This window comes from Pongo pygmaeus, chromosome 7, assembly GCF_028885625.2.
Source record: "Pongo pygmaeus isolate AG05252 chromosome 7, NHGRI_mPonPyg2-v2.0_pri, whole genome shotgun sequence".
NCBI lineage: Eukaryota > Metazoa > Chordata > Mammalia > Primates > Hominidae > Pongo > Pongo pygmaeus.
The window spans coordinates 29,098,953-29,122,881 of record NC_072380.2 but is presented as its reverse complement, the minus strand read 5'-3'; the positions used below and the strand labels follow the sequence as shown (position 1 = coordinate 29,122,881).

The window sequence follows — 23,929 nt, the reverse complement described above, 5'->3', positions numbered from 1 at the left end:
AACACCACGTTCCCTTCCACTAGAGGGCTCTCCACCATAATCCTTTCTTGTCAGAATCTCCAATACCACAAATTTATGTTTAATTTTCCTTCCACTTCCTGAGGAGTGAAACTACTGACCACTCCCATCATCTTCCTCCTTGGAACGCTGGATACAATTCCAACACCACATCTTTTCAGTCAACTTCAGGGCTGCTTTGCTAGCTTCTTACATGTTAGTAACCTTCTTACATGTTGGTCATCTCAATTACCAACAACATTGATTTAAAATGTCATCTAAATGCCAATGACCGCCAGGGTACCAGACCATTCTTTCAAACCATCTGCTAGATAGCGTCCATGAGATTTCCCCACAGGTCCTCAACACAGTCAACTTAATTCACTATCATCCTTAAATCTGTTCTTCTTCCTGTGTTCTCCATCTCAATTTTACTGTTCACTCTACTTTCCCCCCACACTCTTACATATTTACTAAATACAATCACTTTCTCTTCCTAAAATTATTTTCATGTTCTTTCCAATCCTCATTCCAGAAGTTTGGAATCTCAGTCTCTTTTGCCTGGACAATTGCAGTAACTACAAGAAAAAGAACAAACCATTTAAGATCCACAAAGTATAAAATTCTCATAAGCTCCTTTTTAATTAGAAGATCATTTCACAATTGAAAAAATGAAATTTCCTTCTTCAAGCAATCTTCTACTTCAGAACTGCTATCATCTCTATAATTCGCCTTCCACAGTGCAAGCAGAGTTATGTTTAAATTTAAGTTAAAGCACATATATGTATTGTCTACAAAAATTCAAATAATTCATAAATGCACACAGAAAAAATAAAAGCCCTTCCTCCATTCCCACCCCGTATTTCCTATCCTAAAGCTATCCTTATTTGTTGTGAATCCATCCACACTTTCTCCACGCATTTAATACAGAAAAATATGCATGCATATATATATACACACAACCAGTTGTTTTGAAAACATACACTTGGGGTTATTCTACATATAATAAGTAACTTACTTTTCTCTAATATCTTAAAATGTTCTCATATAGTACATTATAAATCTTCATTCTAGTGGTTACAAGGTATTCTATACCATAATTTATTAAAACATGAACCTATTACTCGATACTGCAGTTGTTGTTAATGTTTCACTATTATAAGTTATGATGCAATGACACTCTATGTATATCCTTCTGCAGACAAATAAATATTTCCCTAGGGCTGACTCACAGGAATGAAATTTTTGATTCATAGTTTGTGAAGAGCATTTATGTTTGTGACAAATGTCACCTAACTGTCCCCTAAAGAAGAATGTACTCTCACTCCTCTCCTACTTAGATAAAAAATGAAAAAAAAAGACAAGACTGTACTCAATTTTATACTCTAACCATAGTATAAGCATGTTTCCCTACATTCTCACCATTACTGAATATTACAAAACTGTTTCGAAAGTCTGACTTTCTTTTTGTAAGCATAATACATGTCCATTATTTTAAAACTCCTAAGCAATTCAGATGAAAGGGGAAAAATTAAGAGAAAAGCAAATTTTAAAAACCACACACCCAAATTCTCACCCCTTAGAAATAAATACACTAATTCCAAGATCACTCCAAGCATATATAGACATAGGACAGGTAGAAGTAATAACTGAAATGAAACCACACTACAGACAGAATTTTGAAATATATTTAAAAAGTAGTTTTATTTTAACACAGGATTTTTTTTAAACTGGAGTGAAAACAAAAGATCTGAAGTTTTGTAAATGTTTCCATAAGAGAAATGAGGTTCCCGAAAGAGTCCACTAAAACAAGGTAAAAGCATTATACAAAAACAGTGTATCATTGGGATGCATTTTTTTTTTAACATATGGGCAATATTTAATGGTTTCAAGCTAAAAAAGCTAAGGAAATTAGCAGACTGTGGTAGCTAACCTCCAAAGGGACCTCCAACCTCCAAATAATCCTTCTGGTCTTACTACCTTTGTGTAATCCCCTCCAACACTGCATCAGGGTTGCTCTGTGCAACCAACAAATGTGGCACAAATGATGGTCTGTGACTTTTGAAGCTAGGTCATAAAAGACATTACACCTTCTGCCTTTGTCTCCTTCTCTCTTTCCCTCTCTCCCTCTCTCCCACTGCCCCACCCACAGATACCTGGTTGTGGGAGAAGCTAGCCATGTTATGAAAACACTCAAGCAGCCCTATGGAGAGATCCATGTGACAGAGAACTGAGACATTCTGCTAACAGCCAATGCAAGTGAGTCATCTTGGAAGAGGGTCTTTTAATCTCATTTAAGCCTCCAGATGACTGCAACCTCATGAGACCCCCTGAACCAAAACAACCTATCTAAGCTGCTCCTGAATTCCTGGCCAATACAAATTGAGTGACATAATAAAGACTTATGTTACAAGATGCTAAGTTCTTAATGTTGCAACAGACAACTAAGACACATCCTTACACTCTAGTTCCCCCATCTCCATATTCCAGCCTTTGCACCCAACTCCTCATATTTAGAACATATTTTTAGACAGTCAGCATTTACATTCTGTTCTGAATTCGTAGTTGCCACAGCTGTACACTCACGGTTATAGATTTAAAGATTTAAGATTTACCACAGAGTTTCTTAGTTTTTCCATTCCTAAACTCTATCTTTTTGTGTTTAATTGAGTTATATTTTATAAACAGTAAAATTTTAAGTATACAGTTCAATGAGTTTTGATAAATATACAGACGCATGTGATAAATGTACATGATGCATGCTCAAATCAATTTACAGATTATTTCTATGCCCCTTGAAAAGTCCCTCTTGTTCCCTTTCCAGTCAATACCTAAATGCCTTGTTTTGTTTTGTTTTGTTTTGTTTGATACGGAATCTCACTCTATTACCCAGGCTGGAGTGCCGCGGCATGATCTCGGCTCACTGCAACCTCTGCCTCCCAGGTACAAGTAATTCTCCTGCCTCAGTCTCCTGAGTAGCTGGGATTACAGGTGTCCACCACCATGCCTGGCTAATTTTTGTATTTTTAGTAGAGACAGGGTTTTGCCACATTGGCCAGGCTGATCTTGAACTCCTGACCTTAGGTGAGCCACCTGCCTTGGCCTCCCAAAGTACCTGGATTACAGGAGTGGGCCACTGTGTGTGGCCGAAATGCCTTATTTTTAAATATAACTTTGGGTATAGATTTCTTCACAGAGTAGTTTTTAACAGCACAGGCTAATTGGTGCTGTATTTTCCAACCCTTGTATGTTTGTATGTTTGTCTCCATTTTCATACTTTGAGGACAATTCTAGAGGGAAAATTTTGGGGGCCAGCTTTCCTTCAAAATCTCTTGAATTGGAGTGACATCAGTGAGAATAGTGAAGTAAAAACCTCTGAAAAGCTACTCCTCCATAAAAGCAACAACAGCAAAATCTGCTGTTCCATAAAAGCACTGTCAACAATTGTCAGAACTAACTTCTTCAGAACTTTAGAAATTACCAAAGGCTTCCAACAATCCAAAGAGCATTTATTTTAAAAAAATGCTGAATTTTGGTAAGAATAGCATGTGACATTTTAACTTGGCCTCCTCCCATGCCTGTCATACTATCATTATAGCAGACTTAAAAACCAGCATTACTGCAATCACAGTGAAAACCAGGTGTGGCCTAGTAGCCACTGGAGGGGAAAGGACAGGTTTGGAGTTCCTCAAAACACCCTTCTAAGAGAACTGTCATTATTTGACCTGTCTGGCAATTACCTGGAAATCTTTATTTGCAAGGCTTGCTTTATTTGACCTGACTCAAGATCTCACTCAGTGTGAATAGCTTCTCTCTGAGGAGGAAAGACAGATGTGAGGTAATTTGTCGAAAACAATCAGTGGCAATAAGTTAACACTGCAGCTGCCTGAGGCAATGACAACAACTGATGTGAACAAGAAGCTGACCAAAATATTTCAACAGAGAAGTGGAGGTATGAGATGTCCATGAGAGTCTTCAAAAAGAAAGCTATGACATATTCCTAGGAATCTAGAAGGTCATGAACTTGTATAGGGCTGTGCACATGTATAGGGCTACAAAGATGTATAGGAAAAACCCGTGAAGGCTTGAAGCTCTCACCTCTGGCTGACCTTGAGATCTAATACAAAGAGAAAGTGAAGGGTTAGGCAGAATTATAAGCTTCCTGTCTGAGCATTAAAGGTATGCCCAATACACAGAGAGAGCCCCTTGACAAAAGCTGGGAGACTTATTGTTTCTAGAGATTTGAGGAAATCTTTACCTAATAATTAGCTGACCACTAAGCTGACAAGGAAGAGAGTTCAGCAGCTACATACCACAAAGAATAATAACTTTATAATGTTAAATCAGGAAATTCATTAAACAAACATCACCAACAACAGCAATAATAAATTCAAGGGAGGAAGGAATCTGATTTCCAGAGTTTCCACATTACTTAGAATTTCCAGGTTTTAAAACAAAACTTATGAGACATGCAAAGAAACAAGAAAGTATGGCTCATACACAGTATAAGCAGTCAATAAGATGTGTCCTAGAAGAAATCCAGACATTGAACTTAGTAGACAAAGATTTAAATTAACCATTTTAAAGACTAAAAGAACTAAAAGAAACATGTCTCAGGAACTAAGGAAAGTATGAGAAAAATGCCTTACCAAACACAGAATATCAATAAACAGACAAAAATTATAAGAACCAAATAGAAATCTTAGAATTGAAAAGTATAAAAAATAAAATGAAAAATTATCTAAAAGGACTCAACGGTAGATATGAACTGGAAGAAGAAATAATCAGCAAACTTGAAGACAGGTCAATGGATATGATCTATTATAAGGAACAAAAAGAAAAAAAGAATGAAGAAAATGGAACAAAGACTCAAAAACCCGTGGGATACCATTAGGCTTACCAACATACACATAATGGGAATCCCAGAAGAAACAGAGAGATAAAAGTGAAGAATATTTTGAAAAAATAGTGACCAAAACTTCCCAAATTTGATGAAAAACATTAATGCACACATCTAAAAAGCTCAATGATCTTCAAGTAGGGTTAACTCAAAGAAATCCATACCTAGACACATCATAAATTGTTGAAAACCAAAGATCAAGAGAAAAATCTTGAAGTGTCAAAAGAGAGAAGTGACCCATTACATACAAGCAATGCTCAATATGATAAACAGCTAATTTCTCATCAGAAACCATGGGAAGGAGACATTAAGACATTTTCAGATCAGTAAAATTACAGAAAATATGCTCTCAGCAGATATGCCCTGTAAGAAATACTAAAGGGAGGTCTTCAGGCTGAAAGCAAAGGACATTAAGCAGTAACTCAAATACACCTGAAGAAATAAGAGTGACAGTAAAGGTAACTATGTAGGTAAATATAAACAAGAGTATAATTAAATATTTTGTGTCTATAACTCCTTTTCCTATTTTATTTATAAAAGAAAACTATATAATGCAATAATTATTATCTAAGTTGATGGGCACACAATATATAAATGTAATTTATAAGACAAAAATTAACCTATTATAGGAGAAAAGTTTTTCTATACTATTAAAATTAAGTTGGTATTAATTAAGTTGTCATAAATTAAGATGTTAATGGTAATCTCCAGGGCAATGACTGAGAAAATAACTCAAAAAATATAGCAAAAGAAATGACAAGGGATTTAAAATTGTACATGAGAAAACAATCTATTTAACACAAAAGAGAAAGTAATCAAACAGAGGAACAAAACGATGAAACACATATAGAAAACAAATGGCAAAATGGCAGATATAAATCCTTCCTTATCATAATTAAATTAAATTTAAATAGATTAAAAACTCCAATAAGAAGACAGAGATTGGCAGAAACACAATCCAACTTTATGCTGTCTATAAGAGATACATTTCAGATTCAAAGACATAATTAGGTTGAAAGTAAAAGAATGGAAAAGGATATATCATATAAAAATAACCAAATGAGAACTTGAGTGACAGTTAAATATCAATTTAAGACAAAATAGACCTTAAGATAAAACTTGCTACTAGAAAAAATAAGACATAATAAAAGGCTCAATTAACGAGGAAGATATAACTATAAATGTACATATACCAAACAACAGAGCCCTAAAATGCATAAAGCAAAAACTGACAGAACTGAAAACAGAAAGCGATAATTCAACAATAATAGTTGGAGATATCAATATACCACTTTCAGTAATAGGCAGAACAAATACATAGATCAACAACGATTATATGAACAACTATATGCCAACAAATTACATAATCTAGATGAAACGAACATAATTGTAGGAAAAAACTACTGAACCTGACTCAAGGCCCAGAAAATCTGAATAGAGTTATATAGCAAGTAAAGATATTGAATTCATAGTCAAACATCTTCCCACAAAGAAAAGCCAGAATGCTTTACTGGTAAATTCTACCACGCATATTAAAAATAATTAAAGCACATACACCCATTAACAACTCTTCACAAACTCTTCTATAAAAATAAAAAAGGAAAAAACACTTCTAACTCAATTCCATGAAGCAGTATTATCCTAATACCAAAATCAGACAAAGACACCACAGGAAAACTACAGACAGGCTGGGCCTGGTGGCTGACACCTGTAATCCCAACACTTTAGGAGGCCAAAGAGGGAGGATTACTTGAGGCCAGGAGTTCAAGACCAGCCTGGACAACATAGGAAGACACCATCTCTGCAAAATAAAATTTTAAAGCTAGCAAGGCATGATGGCACACATCTTTAGTCCCCAGCTACTTATGAGGCTGAGGTGGAAGGATCACTTGAGCCCAGGAGGTCAAGGCTGTAGTGAGCCCTGATGGTGCCACTGCATTGTAGCTTGGGCGACAGAGTGAGGCCAGTCTCAAAAAAAACTACAGATTAACGTCCCTTACATATGCAGATGTAAAAATCCTCAACAAAATGCTAGCAAACTGAATCCAACAACATATATAAAGGATTATAAACCATGACCAGGTGGGATTTATCTCAGGATAGCACGGTTTACTCAACACACGAAAATCAATGTAATATAGTCACATCAATAAATGACAAAATCCACATAACTATTTTAATAGACACAGAAAAAGCATGACAAAATCCAACAGCCTTTCATGTTATAAAATATTCAAAAAACTAAGAATAGAAGCAAACTTCCTTACCCTGATATAGAGTATCTATCAACAAACAACAGCTGACATCATACGTAACGGGGAAAGACTGAACACTTTCCCTAAGATCAGGAACAAGACAAGGATGTTTGCTCTTGCCACTTCTGTTAAACATTGTATTAGAGTTTCTAGCTAGAAGGCAAGATAAAGAAGAAAAGGCATCCAGATTGGAAAAGAAAAAGTAGAACTACCTCTATTTGCAGATACATGATTTTGTATATAAAAAACCCAAAGAACCCAAAGGAATACACAAACAAACACACACACACCCCATTAGAACTAACAAATAAGTTCAGCATGGTTGTAGAATATGAGATCAATATACAAAATAAACCTTATTTCTATCCATTAACAATAAACAATCCAAAAATAAAATTCAGAAAACAATTCTACTTACAATAGCATCAAAAAGAATAAAATACATGGGACAAGTGGATAGCCACATTAATATAATGTTCACATCCCTTCCTCACATCATATATAAAAAGTAACAGTGGATCAAAGATGCAAATGTAAGAGCTAAAAGTATAAAACTCTCAGAAGAAAAACACAAATGTAAATCTGCATGATTTGGGAATAGGCAATGTTTTCTTAGCTATGATACTAAAAGCAAAAACAAAACAACAAAACAATATATACTTCATCAAAACTAAAAACTTGTGTGCTTCAAAGAACACTATCAACAATGTGAAAAGACAACCCAGCCTCCACCTGCTGGGTTCAAATGATTCTCCTTCCTCAGCCTCCCGAATAGCTGGGATTACAGACATGCACCACCACACCCAGCTAATTTTTGTATTTTAGTAGAGACGGGTTTCATCATGTTGGCCAAGAATGTGAAAAGACAACCCAAAAACATGGGAGAAAATATTTGCAAACACTCCATCTGCTAAGGGACATATCTGATAAGCAATCTATCAGATATAAGTTCACGTATACACAGTGCATTACTCACATGTGTGTACGTGAACTTATATAAAGAATTCAACTTATACATAAACTTATATATGAACTTAAAGAACTCAACTTATATATGAACTTATATAAAGAACTCAACACTTCAATATATTATATAAACCTATATAAAGAACTCTTAACACGTCAATATAGAAAGTATAAGAAGATGAATAACCCTTTTTTTTTTTTTTTTTTTTTTTTTGAGATGGAGTCTCGCTCTGTCACCCAGGCTGGAGTGCAGTGGCGCGATCTCGGCTCACTGCAAGCTCTGCCTCCCGGGTTCACAACATTCTCCTGCCTCAGCCTTTCGAGTAGCTGGGACTACAGACACCTGCCACCACGCCCGGCTAATGTTTTGTATTTTTTTTTAGTAGAGACAGGGTTTCACCACGTTAGCCAGGATGGTCTCAATCTCCTGACCTTGTGATCCACCCGCCTCGGCCTCCCAAAATGCTGGGATTACAGGCGTGAGCCACCGTGCCCAGCCAAATAACCCAATTTTTAAAATGGACAAAGGATTTGGCTAGACACTTTTCCAAAAAACATACATAAATGACCAAGATGCACGGGAAAAGTGCGTTACTCACTAAATCAAAACTACAGCAAATCAAAACTACAATGAGACACATACCACTTCGCATCCACTAGGATAGCTATCATAAAGTGTTGGTGAGTATGTGAAGAAATTGGAAATGTCATACATTGGTGGTGGTTTTATAAAATGGAAAACAGTTTTGGCAGTTCCTCAAAACATTAGAATTACCATGTGACCCAGCAGTTCTATTTCTAGGCACATTTCCCAGAGAATCTGTCCACTCGAAAACTTATCTACAAATGTTCATAGCAGCATTATTATTGACAATAGCCAATGAAACAATCCACATGTCCACCAACTGATGAATAAATAAAATATAGTATATACATATAATGATGTATTATTCAGTTACAGAAAGGAATGAAGTACTGATGCATGCTATAACATGGGTGAATCTTAAAAACATTATGCTAAGTAAAAGGAAGCCCGACCCAAAAGTTTATACAGTGTATGATTCTATCTTATGAAACGTCTGGAAGTTTGTCTGTAGGTATATCTACAGAGACAGAAAGTAAATTAGTGCATACCAGGGCTTGGAGGACTGGGGGACTGGAAATTACTGCTGATGGGCATGGGTTTCTATGTTAGACTGTATCTATACAAGAATTCCCACCATTTTCCTCTGTTTTGATCCAGAATTCTTATTTGACTTAGTGTGTGTTTTAAGGTTCTAGCTACTGCTTCACTAGTTTTTCTTATATTTTTGTTTATTTTTATTGTCTTTGCTGAGTTTCGATGGACAGAAGTGGACCAGTAGTATCCCTCAATCTTCTAAAGTTTGCTGATTTAATGGGCAAAAATCCCCCTGATCTCTTGCAATTAAATTGTTCTTATTTAATATTCTAAGATGCTTTCATCTTTTCATATTTATTGGCCATTTATATTTTGTCTTGCATAAGTTACACACTGCTATCCTTTACAAATTTTTTATTAGGTTATTTGTCATTTTTCATAATAACCTGTAAGAGCTCATTGGAGATACCATCATAGATACCAATCTTTTGCTCTATAATGCTATAAATACCTGTCAATGTGAATTTTGTTTACAGTATCTTTTACTGGATATATGCTTAAAATTTTTATGCAGTTGGACTCATACAATTTTATTTTTGGGGTCTTATGTATTGCTTAGGAAAGCCTTTCCTATCCCAATATAATAAAAACATTCATTATTTTCTTTTAACAGTAGTGTAGAATCTTTTCTCCAGCTTTAAAAAGTATATTCATCTAGTTCTTTATTCCATATGAAAACTGATTTTTGATTCCCGTATAATGTTGGTATCTATATTTATTTTTTCATTTTCAAACAATCAATGGAAAAACATTATTTCCTTACAGATTTGAAGAGCTTCCTTCATTTAAGCTAAATTTGCTCATCTCCAAGGATCTATTAATGAACTCTATCCTGTACAACTGATACATTTATCTGACAATAAAATGACCCTGTTTTACTTACTCTAACCTTATGTAGTGTATTTTAATATCTGGTAGGGCAAATTTGGCCAACTCTTTCCTCCCCGCTCCCCCCCCTCCTTTTTTTTTTTTTGTGACAGAGTCCAGCTCTGTCGCCCAGGCTGGATTGCAGTAGCGCAATCTTGGCTCACTGCAGCCTCCACCTCCTGAGTTCAAATGATTCTCTTTCCTCAGTCTCCCGAATAACTGGGATTATAGGCATGCACCACCACACTCGGCTAACTTTGTATTTTTAGTAGAGACAGGTTTCATCATGTTGGCCAGGCTAGTCCTGAACTCCTGACCTCAAGTAATCCGCCCACCTCAGTCTCCCAAAGTGCTGGGATTTCAGGTATGAGCCACTATGCCTGGCCTTCCCCTGTTCTTTTTAAACAATCTCTTAGTTATTCTTATGTATTTTTTTCTTGCAGATAAACTTTAGATTCATGTTGACAAAAACAACAAAATCCTGTTGTGATTCTGATTGGTATCAGAGAGCACAATGAACAAACTGGTAACCCCTGAATTGAATCTGGCCGGTAGAGATTATTGTTGAGTCTGTGACGTAATATTTGTTTTTAAAATTGGTGCTGGAATTTTTTTTTTAATACAGAACTTATACATGGAGTACAAAATCCAAAAGGCACAAAAGTAAGTCATCTTCCATCCATACCTTACAACCTATCCCCTTCTTCATTCCACTGGAGACATACAGAGCTGCTTTATTCTTTTATGAACAAATAGTACTCCATAGTATAGATATACTATAATTTACCTAGCTAGCCTTTACTGGTGGACATGTAGGTTATTTACAGCATTTTGTTATCATACAATATGCTGCAATAAATATTCTTGTACTGTCATCATTCTAGACATAAGCAAATATTTCTATAGGATAAATTCCTAGATAAATTACACAGTCAAAACTTTAAAAAATCCTACTCATATAGGCGTATGTATATCTTAAAGAATATTTATCATCAAATTGAAATCTAAATCTTTATCAAAATATATCTTATTTAATTTGTTACATAAGTAGTGTCTAGTTTGTGTGGAATAAAGGCAAAAAATAGTTTAAAATAGTTACTTAACTGCTAACTATTAATAGTTGAAATTTATGTATCTAGAAGATGGTATACTATGTTCCTTCTGAAAATAGTGATAATACTCTTATATACCAATATGGAATACTTTCCAAGTTAAAAAAAAAAACTAGGTGTTGATTTGGCATAAAAGGACAATGGACATACTTATTTGCTAATAAATGCATAAAATTTCTGAAGAAACTGTTAACATTAGTCTCATGTGGGAAGGGGATATGGCTGAGGAACACAGAAAGGAGATTTAGCATTGTACATTCTTCTTTTTTTTTTTTTTTTTTTTTTGAGACAAAGAGTCTCGCACTGTCGCCCGGGCTGGAGTGCAATGGCAGGATCTCAGCTCGCTGCAACCTCCACCTCCCAGGTTCACACGATTCTCCTGCCTCAGCCTCCTGAGTAGCTGGGATTACAGGCACATACCACTACACCCGGCTAATTTTTTGTATTTTTAGTAGAGATGGGGTTTCACTATGTTGACCAGACTCGTCTTGAACTCCTGACCTCGTGATCCACTCCCCTCGGATTCTCAGAGTGCTGGGATTACAGGCATGAGCCACCGCGCCCAGCCAGCATTGTATACTCTTCCAAAGGTACTTCTGAAGTTTGAACCACATGAATATATTGTCTAATATAAAAAGTAAATTTATTGTTCAAAAGTTCATTATCAAGTGGCCCAAAGCTATAAAAATTATGGTTAACATATTTAGCCTCAGGAAACTTAGCTTTAGGAAAGTCAATCTGGAGAGACATGAATGAAAAATGATTGCCTACTGAAAATTAAGCAATTATAATGGTTAACGATAATAATAGAAAAACCTCTATGGCATTTACTATATGCCATTTGAAACTTTACCAAAACTAACTCATTTAATCCACTCAAGAATGCGTTTAGGTAGGTACTGTTGTTATTCTTTCCATTTTCCAGAAGAAGAGAAACTGAGGCTTAAGACATTCAATAATTTGGCCAAAGTTACATAATAAATAAGGGATGGAAATCAGATTTTTGAAGCCAGGCAGTCCATCCTCAAAGTCATGCTCTTGACCATGGCACTATATTTTCTCTATATACCAAATTGCTATGTGAAGAACAGTGGCTGTGTGGCAAAACAAACGCAATTAACTGCATGACTATTGGCAAATGAGTCAATCCCCTTAAGCCTGGGTTTTCTCATTTGTAACTGAGGAAGTTAACACCTGCTTCTCAAGTACATAAAACAATTAGCATGGCATCTAACACCTGATAGTGTTAAATAAGTTATAGCTAAAAATATAAACCCTAAAAAAAGAGGGTTAGTTAAGAGGGTGCAGGCTAGTGAAAAGCAGAGCCACTGGCCATCTATAACTCACTTGGACAGCTAGATGTTGATAGGGATTCAGCTTAATGATAAAGCTGAAGACTGTCCTACAAAAACTGTTCAGCAATGGAAGAGCTTGGAAGCAAAAGACAATATGTTTAAAACTGTCAAGAGAGAAAAAAACACTTTTAAGAAAATAGCATATTCTAGTTCTTAAAATGACACAGAACATTAAATGAAAGATCACATTAAAAAAGTTTCTAAGAATCCTGGACTACATTTCTCATCAAGAACAATGATGAGCTTGGGGCAATATTATATTGGCCTTGTACTTTAAAATTGACATGTTCAAAAGCAAGATGGTGTTCATTAATCTGTTTGGGAGATCTAGAGATAGGCCACTCAATATTTTAAAAACTACTACAGGCAGCAAAATCTCATAGCTTAGCAAGTAAAAACTATGTTCTTTACTCAGGCATCACAAGGACATAAGGAAAGGGCCACTGCTGTATATAAAGCTAATTTAATTTGGTTTGCGGTTAGTAAATCTGTTATTTTAGGCAACTGGCAAGAGAAAAATATTCCTGCCGTGAGTAAAATCATGTACAAAAGTGCTGGCAATCTTTAAAGTATTAACGACCTAATAATCTCTACTGTTCTATATTCTATTCTGCTAATTTCAGTACAGGGCACAAGCCCTAAGATCCAGGTAGTAAATTATGAGCAGTGTAAGATATTCACTATAATAAAAAAAAAAGGCACATTTGCAAAGACATTTAAGAAAGAAATAATACCAATTCTACACAAATGCTTCCGGAAAATACAAGAGAAAGGACCACTTCCCAACTTATCTCATGAGGCCAACATTATTATGATAACAAAACTACGTAAGGACATTGTAAGACTAGAAAGAGCCGGGTGCAGCGGCTCACCCCTGTAATCCCAGCACTTTGGGAGGCCGAGGTGGGCAGATCACTTGAGGTCAGGAGCTCGAGACCAGCCTGGCCAACATGTTGAATCCCTGCCTCTACTAAAAATACAAAAATTAGCCAGGTGTTGTGGCAGACACCTGTAATCCCAGCTACTCCGGAGGCTGAGACAGAAGAATCGCTTGAACCTGGGGCAGAAGTTGCAGTGAGCCGAGACTGCGCCACTCCACTCCAGCCTGGGAGACAGAGCAAGACACCATCTCAAACAAACAAACAAACAAACAAACAAGAAAAAAACAAAAAAAGAATAGAAAGAACACAGGAAGTAAAACATAAACCCAGAATAATGTCCCTCACGAACACAGATGTGACAATTCTTAATATCACCAAATTAAATGAAATAATATAAAATGGATAATATATCATAACTGAGTGGGACTTTTCCCAGAATATAAGTCAATGTGATTTACCATATTAACAAGACTAAGCAAGAAAAACCACGTGGTCATCTCAACAGATGCAGAAAAAGCATTTGATAAAACACAACATCCATCATGATAAAAACTATTAAAAATTATAAATAGAAGCTTTCCTTGAAAGGAATCCTGGTAAAGGGGAACTATGAAAAACTTACAGCTAAGATCATACTTAATGATGAAAGACTGAATGTTTCCTCCCTAAGACTGGGAACAAGGTAAGGATGTCTGCTTTTGTCACTCTATTCAAGATTGAACTGTTAGTGCTAGTTCAATAAAGGGGAAAAAGAAGAAAGAAAGAAGACATATTGAAAAGGAAGAAGTAAAATTATCTCTATTCACAGATAACGTGATTGTATAGAAAATCCTAAACAAAAAAAATTTTTTAAAGCTACTAGAACAAATAGATGAGTTAAGCAAGTTCACAGGTCAATATAATAAAACCAACTGACCTATGATACAAGAAACAAGGAAGCGGGCACCGAAATTAAAAACAATACCAATATAATAGCAACAAAAATATAAAATATTTAGAGAGGAATTTTATGTGTACAAGACGTGTACACCGAAAACCACTAAAATGGTTGAGAGAAAATAAAAAAGACCTAAATAAGTGGAGAGATATCAAACTATGTTCATAGACTAAGACTTGATATGATTAAGATGTAAATTCCTAATGTCAGATTGAGCTATATATTCAACACAATCCCAATCTCACTACAGATGTGCTTTTTATAGAAACTGCAAAGCTAGTTTTAAAATGTATATAAAAATACAAAAGACCTATAAAGTCAATACTGATCTGGAAAAGGAAAAACAACATTGGGAGGAATTATACTTTCTGATTTCAAGACTTATAATAATCTACAGTTTGTACTGGTATAAGGATAGACATAAAGACTGACAGAACAGAATACAAAGCCCAGAAACAGACCTTGCATGCATGTCCAACTGAGTTTCCACAAAGATAACAAAGTAATCAAATGGGGAAAGACTAGACTTTTCAACAAATGGTGTTCCAACAACTGGATCTCCACAAGAAAAAAAAATGCCTCAACCCTTATCTCAATACAAAAATTAACTTTAAATGGTCCATAGACCTAATGTAAGAGCTAACACTATAAAACTTACAGAGGAAAACATGAGAAAATCTTTGAGACTTTGTTTAAGCAAACTTTCTTTTTTTTTTTTTCTGAGACAGAGTTTCACTCTTCTTGCCCAGGCTGGAGTGCAACGGCGCGATCTCGGCTCACCCCAACCTCTGCCTCCCAGGTTCAAGCAATTCTCCTGCCTCAGCCTCCTGAGCAGCTGGGATTACAGGCAAGCACCACCACGCCCGGCTAATTTTGTATTTTTAGTAGAGATGGAGTTTCACCATGTTGGTCAGGCTGGTCCCAAACTCCTGACCTCCTGTGATTCACCCGCCTCGGCCTCCCAAAGCGCTGGGATTACAGGCGTGAGCCACCGCACCCGGTCCTGTTAAAGCAAATTTTCTTAGAACACAAAAAGCAAGAACCACAAAAGAAAAAAAATGATAAATATAACTTCATAAAAATTTAAAACATTTGCTCTTTGAAAGATATTAAGAAAATGAAAATGCAAGCCTCAGACTAGGAAATATGTATATCTTATATTTAAGGACTTGTACCCAGAATATACAAAGAGCTCTTATAATAAATAAGGCAAACAACCTGATTAAAAAACAATAGACAGAAGATTTGACAGACATGTCACCCAAGAAGATACATGAATAACAAATGATCATATAAAAAGATACTCAACATAATCAGTCATTAGAAAAATGCAAAATAAAACTAGAGTGAGATATCATTATAACTGCACTAGAATGACTAAACTCACAGAGAAGCACAAACACCAAGTACCAAAGAGAATGCAGAGCAGTAAGACCTCATTCTTTGCTGGTGGGAAGATAAAATGGTGGAGCCACACTGGAAAACAGTTTGGCAGTTTCTTAAAAAGTTAAACGTATATTTACCAACAACCCCACAATCCCACTCCTGGGTATTTACCCAAAGGAAATGAAAACATATTCCCACACAAAAACTTGTACACAAGATGTTCACAGCAGCTTAGTTCAAAATAGTCAGGCCCTGGAAACAATCCAAATGTCCATCTACTGATTAATGGGTAAACTAATTTTGTTATATCCATTCAATGGATTAGTATTTAGCATTCAAAAGTCATAAATAACTGAAACATGTAACAACATTCACGAATCTTAAAAGCATCATGCTAAATGAAAGAAGTTGGAGATGTAAAAGGTATGTTTTGTATGATTCCATTGACATGATATTCTAGAAAAGGCAAATCAATAGTGAAGGAATGCAGATGAATGGTTGCCAGGGACTGGGGGTGGGAGAACAGTATTTGACTGCACAGATGCATGAGACAACTTAGAATACCGAAATATTCCTATCTTGAATTTGGTAATGATTATACCACTGTATAAGTTTGGTACAACTCAGAAACCTATACTCTTATGTAAATTTTATCTTAATAAAGGTGATAAAAACAAAGGAAAAAACAAATTTCCCCTGTACATCTCCAAGTTTGTAAGAATCAAATGATATAGTCAAATTTAGCTGAAGTTGACACAGTCTGATACTGAAAGTTTTCTTCTAAGCCAAAAGAATTTGAAACATTGCTTTAAAGTTTTATAGGCCTCTCAGGTATCAAGGCCCTCAGCTGTAGTTTGGTTAGTGCAAGCGTCAGTTCCTTACTTAAGTAGATTTAGTAACACTAAATATAGTGTTACATCTTCCTGACAAAACTATTTGCAGCACTTTGATTTCAGGTCTCACTTTGAGTAAAACTTTTAAGAGTTAATAGGATAATTCTTTACTGCATAAAGGACCATATCTAGAATTTACAAGAAATGGCATTTATTTTCTCTTCAGAGCCTCTCTTCTGCAGGAAGTTATTTATGATATTTATGATATTGCTTTAAGATTGACAGACTACAGCTGAATCTCAGGTTTTGCTATTTTATCACACACAGATACCTTCTGACTTTCTTACTGGGGTATCACTTCCTCTTTTTGTCATTTATTCCTGTATATTTAACAATTAACATATTTAATATAACAATTTTTAAATTACATTAGGCAAGAAATATTTCACACAACAATCAAAGAAACATTGTATCTAAGTACAGGCTTTTCCCCGTAATCTTAGGAAACAAGAACTGGAGAGAAACAAAAATGATAATTACTGAATGAGGGAAAAACCACATCTGTGCCTAACCTTTACAAGTCATTGTCAGGGCTTGCTGTAGGATAGCATTTTTTAAAATACAGTTTCTACTTTATATATAGGTGAAAGAGAGATGCCATTTTATACCTGACAATGAGTCTTCCTAGTATTTACACCAAAAATGTATACTCCTATGCACTGCATTTGAGATGATTGAAGCCCTGGCAGGACAAGGAATTTCAATAACTGTAGAGAACTGATTTTCAAACAACAAAAAATATCCTCTGAAATTATTTTCACTCCAATTCCTCACTTAGCTGTCAACAAAGTAAGAAAATACGGGCATTTAGATGTGGAGAAGGCTGTTTTTTTTCCTATGGGGGAAAAAAAAGTAACTTCATGTATTGTTTAAAAGAAAATAGTTTTCCAAAAAATTAAAGAAGATAGAAGGAAATGAGACTAAAAAGTAAGAATTTTTTGAACCATGGAATAACATCTGTTCCTATTCCCCCGAGGCTGCAAAACAAAAGAAAATCCCAAAATGCACTCTGCGAAAACAATTATAACGTGAGTGAATGAAGTACATTCAAAGAAGATTTGAAAAGAAGGTTTCCCCTAACAAAAAGAAAAACTCTAAACTTCTTCCATTTGGAGAGAAAATTACATCTTTCATGTAGAAGCCCACCCATTCTGTAGATAGGTGATAGCCTTCAAATTGGAGATCCACATAAAACTGGTAAAATCCATTCGGTAGGAATTCATAAAATCTTGTTAAATGAGCAAGATAATTATTTCTGGTTGTATTATAATAGGACAATTCCATGGTCTGTGACTTATATTCTACCAGCATTGCTCTACTAATATAGATAGAAATTCCACTTGTTTATAGGAGCTTTATTCATAATTGCCAAAACTTGGAAGCAACCAAGATGCCATCCAGTAGGTGAATAGAGAAACTGTGGTACATCCAGACAATGGAATATAATTCAGTGCTAAAAGGAAATGAGCTATCAAACCATGAAGAGACAGGGAGGAACATGAATTGTATATTACTATGTGAAAGAAGCCAATCTGAAGCTCCACACTGTATGACTCCATCTATATGACATTCTGGAAAGGCAAAACTAGGGAAACCATAAAAAGGTTGCCAGGAGTTGAGGGGAGGAGGGGATGAACACGCAAAGCACAGAGAAGTTTTTGGGCAGTGCAACAACTCTGTGTGATACTACAATGGTGGATACATGTCATTAAACATTTGTCCAAAAACCAAAGAATGTGCAAAACCAGTATAAACTATGAACTTTGGGTGACAATGACATGTCAATATAGGTTCATTGACAGTAACAAAGGTACCACTCTGGGGTTGGATGGTGATAGTGGGAGAGGGGGGTATATGGAAGGCAGTTGTGAACCTAAAACTATTCTAGAAAATGAAGTGGTTGTTGTTTATTTTTTCTTAATATATTGAAACTTTAGTTGATTTTTAATGTCTGATCTTAAGTTCTCTGATTAGGGAACTTAATTCTTTACCTTTGTAAAGAAATCGCTATAATTAAATAGAATATGCAGTGGTTTTATCCTACATTTTAAAGATAAGTTAAAAAGGCAGTGATCTGAGTATAGCTGGAACACTTCTAAAACCAGTTCAGAACTTGTCTTTACACAAATTCTTATGTTTTGGGAATGAGAATCACTAGGTACAGGTAAGATGCACATCTGATAAAATGCATTTACAACTTAAAAACAGAATAGAATTTGACAGCTAGAAAAGATACATAGAAGCTGCTATGGTTGAATGTTTATGTCCCTCTAAAATTCCTATGTTGAAATTGTTACTTCAAGGTGATGGTTTTAGGATCTTTGGGAGGTGATTAGGTCATGTGAGTTGAATCCTTATTAACCAGAATTAGTGCCCCAATAAAAGAGGCCCAAGAGAGACCCGTTCCCCCTGCCACTATGTGAGAACACAATCAAATGGCATGGTCTTTAAGTCAGAAAGCAGGCTCTCACCAGACACTGAATCTGGCTTGATCCTGGACTTCCCAGTCTCCAGAACTGTGAGAAATAAATTTCAGTTGTTTATAAGCCACCCAGTTCATGGTATTTTGTTAGAGCAGCCAGCTCAAATGGAACTAAGAAAGAACCTATTTAGTCAAAGCCCTTTATCTTATAAATAAGGAAAATGAGACTCTGGGTCACAAGGCTATTTTATGGCAGAAAGACCAGAACATTGAGATTCTGTTACTTCTTCATTATACTACTACATTTTAAGAAAACAAAATTATGGTAAATTTCTTAAAATTCAGAGGCGCTGTTTTTTTCTTCTTCCGTGTATTTATTTCTTCAGAGGACATGCATCCAATTAGTATATTTCTTTGGCTGATAAGTGCTCATCAAGCTCTGCCCATTTACTCATTCATTCTGCATGCTTGATTTTTTTCCCAAAGGTCATTAAAAAAAATTATGTTTTAAGCATTCTTAAACAGCCTAAGAAAACATTTCACCCTGAAAGTGAATACAGAATACATGTGCTTATTACTAAAGCAAAGACTATGCTTACCAACCCACCATTGTTAGTGAGAATTTAGAATCTTGGCTGACCTCTTACAGAGGTAAAAATCCACCCTTGGTGGGAACAGCTGCGACTGTGAAAGAAGCTACAAATAACATGCTGGGAATTCAGCAGGCACTGTTATTATATCCTGTTTATACTGTCATTTTTCCTATCAGTAGGATATTATTTATACAGACCCCACCCATGAACTTCTTGTTTATCTTATTATAGAAATCCTCTGAATCTATAAAAAGAAACTTCTGTATTTGTTTCTGGAACAAGCACATGTGTTATAATTTTGCACCTCATTACACTTTTTATTTAGCATTTTCTTTTGTTATGCACCACTCGTTCTCATTTTTATCTCAAGGTTGACTTATTTCACATATTGGAGTTGAACTTAAATCTTTTTAAGAGAAGTTGTTGTAAGATTCAGGAGAACCACATCCTAAACCTTAAGGTAGATTTCATCAGGTACATATTCTTTGAAGATACACTTGACTAATTTGTTTAAAGACAGAAAAATGCGTATATACACTGATAAGGTACTGCAGGGAGTGAGCTCTAGGTGACCAGAAGGCTTCCATACTCAGACTCACTCTAACCTAAGTGGACCAATTATGAGGACAAGGCTTTATTCAGTTCTACTACCTCACTATTCTCTAGCTGGATCTCTTCTCTGCAAAGAGAAGCCTTGCCCCTGAGTTTAGCTTGATGGCTGGGCAGTCTGGGTAAAAAATGTAACACAATAATACACAAAAAACATAGGAGTTCAGTAAGTTGACCAACAGGACAATGAACCAATATGGTTATCAATCATCCTCATTCCCCAGGCCTGATATAAACAACTGAAGTAGATAAAGGAAAAATGCAAGTTCCTTAAGGGCAAAAATTCACACAGCATTTGTTGAGCAAATGAATTATTATTTTTGGAGAGGGCACACCACTGAAGAAAGTCACACTGGACAAATTTTCACATGTATAGCTTGTATCAGCATCACCTGTTCTCCTCTTACACAAGGCAGCTAGGTAAACATGGAATGTTCAGAGTACCTGCACAATGCTAGACTCTCTGTGTAAGGAAAGGTCACTCCTGAAGAACATTGCTCTAAAATGCATAACTAAAATGAGTACTACACCTCAGGGTGATGAACTAAGTGTAATTAATTTCAGAAAAAAAGAGAGGTCTGCAAGGACTAAATCGGTCAAGAAGTTAAAATGAGGGTAACAACTGAGATAATCTTGATAAACAGAAATTCATAAGGCTGAGATGAGGAGGTGAAAGGTATCTTTGGCACAACCAAAACTCTGGAAGCATCCAACTGGGCAGAATTCTGGGAATGGCAAATAGTGAAATTCAGCTGGGGGCATACTGAATAGAGGATGGCAACAAACGAGAAGGCTGGAGTCAGATTACAAGAAATTTCATTTTTTAGACAATGGAGAATCATCAAAAGATATCTGATCAAAGGAAGATGAACATAAGCTTTTGGAGTAGAAATGAAGAGAAGGAAGAACAAGTTAGGGTGAGGCTGAAAATGGGGAAAGAAGTTTATAACACTACCAAATCCCATAGATATGGCAGCAAAAGAAAGGTCCACGTGGTACAATAGATAATAAATGTGTAAATGTATTTTCAGTTCTTGCTTGCAAAAACAGGAGATGATAGCCGGGTGCGGTGGATCACACCTGTAATCCCGGGAGATCAAGACCAACCTGAGCAACATGGTGAAACTTCATCTCTACACAAAGTAAAAAATTGGCTGGGCACAGTGGCTCATGCCTGTAATCGCAGCACTTTGGGAGGCCGAAGCGGGTGGATCACCTGAGCTCACGAGTTTGAGACCAGCCTGGCCAATATGGTGAAACCCCGCCTACCAAAAACACAAAAATTAGCTGGGCGTGATGGCAGGCGCCTGTAATCCCAGGTACTTGGGAGGCTGAAGCAGGAGAATCGCTTGAACCCAGGAGGCGGAGGTTGCAGTGAGCTGAGATGGCACCATTGCACTCTAGCTTGGGCGACAGAGCAAGATTCCATCTCAAAAATAAAAAAAAAAGTAAAAAATAAAAATTAGCCGGGTGTGGTGGTGCACAACTGTAGTCCCAGCTACTCAGGAGGCTGATATGGGAAGATCACTTGAGCCTAGGAGGTGGATGCTGCAATGAGCCATGATCACCGGCCACTGCACTCCAGCCTCGGGAACAGAGCAAGACCCTGTCTCAAACAAAACCAAAAAAAAAAAGTAAAAACAAAACAAAAATAAAAACAGGGGATGGCATCATGATGACCATTACTGAGTGAGGTAATGCCAATCCACTGAAGTTAAAGTCAGTAAAGTTTACCAGTCTGCTAGAATAGCATTTCTCAAACCGAAATCACCTGGGCTTCTGGTTAAAATGTAAACTATGTTTCAGCACATTTAGAGCAGTATTCAGTATTTTTTTTGTGTTTTTGAGACAGAGTCTCGCTCTGTCGCCCAGGCTGGAGTGCAGTGGCGTGATCTCGGCTCACTGCAAGCTCCGCCTCCCGGGTTCACGCCATTCTCCCGCCTCAGCCTCCCGAGTAGCTGGGACTACAGGTGCCCGCCACCACGCCTGGCTTTTTGTATTTTTAGTAGAGACAGGGTTTCACCGTGTTAGCCAGGATGGTCTTGATCTCCTGACCTCGTGATCCGCCTGCCTCGGCCTCCCAAAGTGCTGAGATTACAGGTGTGAGCCACCGCGCCCGGCCAGTATTCAGTACTTTTACAATTCTAGGAAGCTCCCAGGTGACGCCAATAATGTTGTTCCATGTGCTATATTTTGAACAGCAAGATGGGAAAATATATCTTTCAGTTTCCCTTTCCAAAAAAGGCAATACTATATTTAATGCATCATGTTTAACCCATTACGGTTTATCCCATGCCTTTAGATATGCTCAAGAAATGCTTTTTAAAGGTATGTTACTATGATTTGCATTAATTAAGGTTGGATGGGTTTCAAACCTACTATTTTAAAAGTCCTAAATGATTCAAGATTCAGGGAATTCAATATACTAAGAAATGCTTCTACCTGAAAAAAAAAAAATCAACGTTGCAATGCTATTCTGTAACACTAAAATTTTGTCTTTTTAGTTTTAGGCTGGCAAACTGGAAGATACTATTGCTTCTAGTAATGGAGGCTGAAATGTAAGTACTGAAAGACAACATTTCATCTTTTCAAAGTCCACATCAGTGAGTTTCACTAAAACCTGCTTGACTTGTCCTTACATTGCGTGAAGATAAAGGTTAACAACATATTTTAAATATCCTATAGAAAAACACCTAAATACTACAACAATTAAACTAACACACTGTCCTTTGGTAGAAGACTTCTACACCGAAGGACACCTTTAACTAAAGTATTTTACCATAAACAGAAGTGTCATTTATAAAAATATATTACTAGTGTAATATATTAAACACACACACTATAAAAGATTGGCTGACCTTAGATACTTGGGATGAAATGTAAGACTTCTAAACTCTGGTGTTTCATTTTTAACCAAATTAATGGCCAGTAACAACCTTTTAGGTAAATTAGCTTCAGTATGTATCATGGTCTGGAGAACAGAAATAATATCTTTAAATCGTAAGTTATTGTTGAAGATCAGATCCAAGTATTTCATTATAGAAGGAAGAAAACTGAGGCACAGAGGCTAAAAAGCCCAAATTCACATAGCCAGCTAGTAGAATGTTAATAAAAGGAGGGGAGAATTAAATTTTTATATCTATCAATATACAAAGTACAACAATGTTGCAACTACAAAATGTAGTTGAAAGAGTGTCCGGTTCTTCTAACGACTAACGCCCAGTTACTTTTTTTAAGGGTCTTATAAATCACTGAGATCTACGAAAGGAAGATCACACATTAACAAAGAAAAGACATCTGCCCCCAAATTTAAGAACTTCATTAAAAAATGCAATCTGAATAGAGAATGACACATATACACCACATACTAGGGATGGGGCTTAGGTGGGGGCGGAGAATGGGATGGGATATAAAGAACAAAGAGAAGACAATGGTGACTCTTCTCAGTAATGTTTCAAGGAATGCTTTTACATATGGAAAACAGGTTTAAAAAACAACTTTCTTTACCCTCATGAATCATTTTTTAACTGGTATAATCAGGGATTATACTTGGAGGACTACAAAGCTTTTAAAAAT

At 36.1% G+C, this 23,929-nt stretch overlaps 1 protein-coding gene across 21 annotated transcripts in view; it reads right to left on the bottom strand.

Annotated features, from left to right (window-relative positions):
* The window catches only part of HMBOX1 (homeobox containing 1), a 175,269-nt gene that overhangs the window by 60,627 nt on the left and 90,713 nt on the right, over nucleotides 1–23,929 (bottom strand). The gene's annotated exons all lie outside the window — the stretch shown is intronic.